The following is a 6,883-nucleotide window of genomic DNA, read 5'->3' as shown; positions in this document are numbered from 1 at the left end:
AACATCTTTTTGTGGAAGGTTTCTGAAGCCTGCCACTTCTTTGTTTAGGAATTGTAAGTAGGTTGACAGATACATGTAATTAATAGTCGTCTTATTGTTATCTGAAAACTTTGTCCGTTGCCACAACATAAGCAACATGATTCGAAAGACAATAAAGAAACCTATACCAGATCGGTAGTCGCCAGACTTATTCGTACTATTTTACAAATTAACTGTTATGTATGAGGCGGAACTGTGAGCCTCATGGAAAAAGGGTGACCTGGTTGAGTCACGCAATTTGACTCTTGGTCTGATCATGAGGTGTGGCCACTAATTGCACTCGTTGATCACGTAGGCTGACGCGAGGATCAATGAACTACACTTGACGGGATGTATGTGGAACATCTTAGGTGATTAGAAGTTAGTAGACAGGAATACCATTAAATACTTAAATTTATTTCAACATCAGCGGTGAACGTCGTTCTTGACTTTGTACAATAATATTTACAAGTGCAGTTGTAGACTGAACTACGAATACTTTTTTACAACTCTGATTGCTTCACACATTTAGATCAATTGTCAGTGCATAAACTGTATGTGGCGCCTGGCTAGGTCGTAGCTACTGACTTAGCTAAAGGCTATGCTAACTAGCGTCTCTGCAAATGAGATCTCTGAGGCTATAACGAGTGAACCATTCCTATTAAAGTCGGCTGTAGAACTGGCCAGTGCGCTAGCTGGTCTCGTAAGACCAGCCGAGTGGCGGCGCTCGGTCTGCTAGCGTCGACAGTGGCGACTCGCTGGTCCGATGTGTACTGACGGACCACGGCCGATTTGAAGCCTACAACCTAGCAAGTGTGGTGCCTTGCGGTGACACCACATTAACGCTACTTCCCCAGTACAGTGCGCTCTCTTAACTGCAAGGTGTTTGCACTCCTACATCTTACAAGCTACAGGCTGAAGTCCCCGATTCTGTGCCCAAAATCCATAATATTCCCCAACCATTGTAAACAATATTAGTACCATATGGCTGAAGAGTTCACATATAACAGATAAAGAAGCTAATGTGTCAAGATGTTTTGATGTAAATGAGTTTGAAGCTCCCAGATAAGTCCAAAAGCCAGTTCCTTCCTCTTACTCTGCCCAGCATATATTCGTCTTAATTTTGTATTATGATAGGAGCATTTTTCATTTTGGTATGACTTCATCACTCATTTTACAGTTATGTTTGTAGAGTAGATCGTGGGATATTGTGCACATCCATTGTTAAGTCATGTACTTCAACTAAATGACACTAGGTCGTGCTAAAAAGGGTTTTCGCACAAGAACATGACCCCTCGTTTGTTTGGGGACCTCCATCATTGAGCTGACTTACGAAATGAAAAGGTTCAAATGGCTCTGAGCACTATGGGACTTGACATCTGAGGTCATCACTCCCCTCGAACTTAGAACTACTTAAGCCTAACCTAAGGACATCACTCACATCCATGCCCGAGGCAGGATTCGAACCTGCGACGGTAGCAGCAGGGCGGTTTCGGACCACAGCGGCCGGCTTACGGAATGATCGAAGGACATTGTATGTGTGTAAATGTGTCACGACTTGCTTACAGCGGTAGTGTCAGAGTAAGATAATTACAGAGCTAACTCTTTAATAGCATGTTGGTTACTTTGGAACGTAATAAGTAGCAATTCTACGTGAAATGATTTCAACAAATCCCTTGTAGATTCCGGGAGCTGTGCAACACTAGATGTCCACTCAAAGTCATACAATTCTATAAATTACGGACCGCTGGTTTGTAGGCGTGTCGATGTTTTCCATCGGGCTCAGATCAAGCAAATTGTCTGTCCACGTTGTTAACACGAGTTCACCATCATGCTGCTCAAGCCACTGTACCACAATTCCGGCCTTGTTACTAGAACGGATGTTCTACTACAAGTTGATATCTCCGTCAGCGAAGAAATCAATTATGAAGGGATGGAGATAGTATACAATAATCTTCATGTAGTAAATAGTTGTCATGATGCCTTCGATTGTACCGCAGGTCCCTTGGAAGGCCGGGCGAACGTCCCTATCAGCACAATACTCCCTCTAAACGCCTGTGTCCGTGGCACGCTGCGTGTTTCGAGCAGCCTGGATGACGGCATATCCAGGCGCGACCATCGATCTGCTATACCAAGAAATGTGATTCATCTGACCAAGGGTCACGTTTCTGTCCATCCACACCTAGTCTCGATTATCCTGTGTCCCCTTCTATGATATTTGGCGATGCCTTCACGTGTACATGGGAACACGTCTGCGTCGTTTACTGCGGAGTGTCATTTTCAAAGTCGCTTATGTCAGCGGATTTCTTCATCTGTGGTCAGCGTCATCGCTGGAATGGTTCCCCGTGCGTTTCTGCGCGGCTTGTACAGATAATTTCGTAGTTCCTATCACAAGCTTCTAGGGAATGTAGAGAAGATTTAGGAGATAAGCTTTTGATAAGGAACCTATGTCTGGAAACTGCAGTTTGCATTATAATAAAAGATCGTGGGAGTAATAAACACTGACCCGTGCACTTAACAGGAATCCATAACAGGTGCGATGTTTCTCGTCGTCGGGTATTTCTATAAATAATTAGTGACTATTTCCGTTCATAGAACAGTTGGGAAAGTAATTATTGTACCCTGTCGAGAATCTCACTTTCCTAGGGAAGAATAATAGCGGCAACTACTTATTCACAACTGATACAAACGAGTTACATGTTTGCACCTGTTACTGTCCTTCAAAGTAGTCAACAGCGTTGTGTAGAACCCGTTGCCAGCGATGTGGAAGGCGTAAATATACCATTAGCAGAGCCTGTTCTGTTGATGGTGCGAATGGAGCGGTCTACTGCCCGTCGGATCTCTGGAACAGTTCTGAAGCGAATAACACGAAGTGAAAACCGAAACGCCCAATCCAACGAATGGCGTCATTATGGGTCGCCGCGAAAGCTGAAAGTGCGTCAGAGCCCCAGTATGGTGAAAGTTACGGTGATTCTCGTGTACGACTGTGATGGTGTTATCCAAACGCATTACGTTCCTCCAGAGCACACCGTCAGTGCACAGTACTACTGTTCGTTTTTGGAGCATCAACTGCGATCAGCTTTTCGAAAGAAGCGGTGACAATTTCTGCGCAACCCACTCATCATTTTGCACGACAATGTGCGGACGCATAAAGCGCCAACTGTGGCTGCTCTGTTCGGTCGACGGTATTGGGAAGTACTGTACCATCCAACATAATCCCCGGACTTAAGTCATTGTGACTTCGATTTGATTCCGAAGATGAAGGAACCACTTCGTAACATTCGCTTTGGAACTGTTCCAGAGATTCGACAGGCAGTAGACCGCTCCATTCGCACCATCAACAGAACAGGCTCTGCTAATGGTATATTTACGCCTTCCACATCGCTGGCAACGGGTTCTACACCACGCTGCTGACTACTTTGAAGGACAGTAACAGGTGCAAATATGTAACTCTTTTGTATCGGTCATGAATAAGTAGTTCCAACCCTCGGACAACTGAGGCGCTGCATATATTCTGGAGATTAAGCTCTTGCTCACTGTACCATAATCACTGAGTCACGGGACACCTTCTAATATGGTATCTGATCCCCTCTTTCTCTGAAGAGATACTGAGCCATGCTGATTCTGCAGCGGTCGATAATTGTGGAAGTGTTGCAGGTGTAAAATTTTGTACACCAACTGACCTCTCCATTATGTCCCATAAATGTTAGATTCGGTGTGATTCTTGTCGGGAGATCTGGGTAGCCAAATAATTCTCTCGAATTGCCCAGAATTTTCTTCAGACCAATTGCGAACAACTGTGGATCGGTGACAAGGGGCATTCTCATCCATAAAAATTCCATCCTCGTTTGGGAACATGAAATTCATGAACGGCTATTAATTGTCTCCAAGTAACGGGGCATAACTATTTCCAGTGAATGATCGGTTCAGTTGGACCAGAGTACCTCGTCCATTCCATGTAAATGTAGCCCATGCCACCACGCCATTATGGAGCTACCACCAGCTTGCATGGCACCTAGTTGACAGTTTGGGTCCATGGGTTCGTGGGGTATGCGCCATCCATGAGCTCTACTACCAACTCTAACCAGCTGAAATCGTGACTCATCTGATCAGGCCACGTTTTCCTAGTCGTCTAGAGTCCAACCAATATGGTCACGAGCCAGAGGAGAAGCGCTGCAGGCGATGTGGTGTTAGCAAAGGCACTCAAGTCGGTCGTCTGCTACCATAGTCCATTAACGCCAAATTACTCCACACTGACCAATCGAATACGTTATTCATACGTACCACATTGATCTCTGCGGTTATTTCACACAGTGTTACTTGTATGTTAGCACTGACAACTTTACCCAAACGCCGCTGCTCTCAGTCGTTAATTGAAGGGAGAGTTAACGTCTGAAATTTGGTGATCTCAGCACGCTCTCGACGCTGTGGATCTCGGTATACTGAAGTCCCTAACGATTTCCGAAATGAAATGCCCCATGCGTCTAGTTCCACCTACCATTCCGCGTTCAACGTCTGTTAACTCCCGTCATGTCGGAAACCTTTTCACATGAATCACTTGAGTACAAATGATAGTACTGCCAGTGCGCAGCCATTTTATACCTTGTATACGCGATACTACCGCCATCTGTATATGTGGATATCGCTGTCCTATGACTTTTGTCGCCTCAGTGTGTAAATGCAGGGCGTGGAGTTCTTTCGACGAGTCTTCGTGCTAAGCGGTGAGGACGATGTTTATGTTGCAGTAGAAGTAAAATTGACAGTGACAGATTGGGGACTACAGGTACTCTGCGTTTCCAAACTTCACTGTGCCCAAATATTTTCATTGAGTCTGTATATCTTATCCTTCGAAGAAATCTACACACTTCAAAAAAAGTTTTGCGTCACCTCGGTTCCGAGAGTTCCGGACCCTGTACAGAAAATTGGAATAGAGATCAACATAAACGTCATTTCCTCCCTTCTTACTGCCCATGATAACCACACATCGCATGTTGTGCCCCCATACAGCGATACCTTCAGAGGTGATGGTCTAGATTTCTGTACACACCGGTACCTCTGATATCCAGTAGCACGTCTTCTTGCACTGATGCATGCCTGTATTCATAGTGGCATACTATCCACAAGTTCATCAAGGCACTGATTGTCCCACACGTCAACGGCGATTCGGCCTACATCAGAGTGGTTGATGGGCCCCATAGTCCATAAACAGCCCTTTTCAATCTATCGCGGGCGTGTTCGATAGGGTTAATGTCTGGAGAACATGATGGGCACTCTAGTCGAGCGATGTCGTTATCCTGAAGGAAGTCATTCAAAAGAAGTGCAGGATGGGGGCGCGAATTGTCGTCCATGAAGACGAATGCCTCACCAATATGCTGCCGATATGGTTGCACTATCGGTCGCAGGATGGTGTTCACGTGTCATAAAGCCGTTACGGCGCCTTCCATGACCACCAGCGGCGTACGTCGGCCCCACAGAATGCCACCCCAAAACAGCAGGGAACCTCCACCTTGCTGCACTCGCTGGACAGTGTGACTAAGGCGTTCAGCCTGACGGGGTTCCCTTCAAATACGTCTCCGACGATTGTCTGGCTGAAGGCATGTACGACACATCGGTGAAGAGAACGTGATGCCAATCCTGGGGGTCCATGCGGCTTGTTGTTGGGCCAATATGAACCGCGCTCCATAGTGTCGTGGTTGAAAAGATGGACCTCACCATGGACGTCAGGAGTGAAGTTGCACATCATGCAGCCTATTGCGCACAGTTTAAGTCGTAACACGACGTCCTGTGGCTGCTCGAAAAGCATCATTCATGTGGTGACGTTGCTGTCAGGGTTTCTGCGAGCCATAATCCAGGTAGCGGTCATCCACTTGGGCTGCCTGAGCGAGGATTGTCATCGACAGATCCTGTCTCTCTGTATCTCTTCTGTGTCCAAACAACGTCGCTTTGCTTCAGTCCGAGACACCTGGACACTTCCCTTGTTGAGAGCCCCTCCTGGCACAAAGTAACAATGCGGACGCGATAGAACCGCGGAACTGACCGTCTAGGCACGGATGAACTACAGACAAGATGAGCCGTGTACCTGCTTCCTGGTGGAATGACTGGAAGTGGTCGGCTGTCGGACACCCTCCGTCTAATAGGCGCTGCTCATGCATGATTGGTTACATCTTTGGGCGGGTTTAGTGACATCTGTGAACAGTCAAAGGGACTGTGTCTGTGATACAATATCCACAGTCAACGTCTATCTTCAGGAATTCTGCGAACCGGGGTGACGCAAAACTTTTTTGGATGTGTGTATTAGTTAAAAGTATACCTTGTAGCTGAACATTCTAATGAGTGAATTCCACTGACAAACTTTTGGAGGCTGTTCAGAGATATTTTCAGAGTGTTTTGGTACACTGAAGCGCCAAAGAAACTGATATAGGCATGCGTATTCAAATACAGAGATTTGTTGACCGGTAGAATACGGAGGGTCTGGTGCAGTTACTGGATCCGTTACTGCTGCTACAATGACAGGTAATAAAGATTTAAGTGAGTTTGAACTAGGTGTTATAGGCGGTGCACCAGTGGTGGGACACAGCATCTCCGAGGTAGCGATGAAGTGGGAATTTTCCCGTATGACCATGCGACTAGTGTACCGTGAACATCAGGAATCTGGTAAAACATCAAATCTCCGTCATCGCTGTGGTCAGAAAAAGATTTTGCAAGAACTGAACCAACGACGACTGAAGAGAATCGTGCAGTGTGACAGAAGTTCAACCCTTCCGTCAGCTGCTGCAGATTTCAATGCTGGACCATCAACAAGTAGCAGCGTTGCGAACCATTCAACGAAACATCATCTGTATGGGCTTTCGGAGGGAAAGGCACA

Source organism: Schistocerca americana, chromosome 5, assembly GCF_021461395.2.
Source record: "Schistocerca americana isolate TAMUIC-IGC-003095 chromosome 5, iqSchAmer2.1, whole genome shotgun sequence".
NCBI classification, from domain to species: domain Eukaryota; kingdom Metazoa; phylum Arthropoda; class Insecta; order Orthoptera; family Acrididae; genus Schistocerca; species Schistocerca americana.
This window is presented reverse-complemented; position numbering follows the sequence as displayed.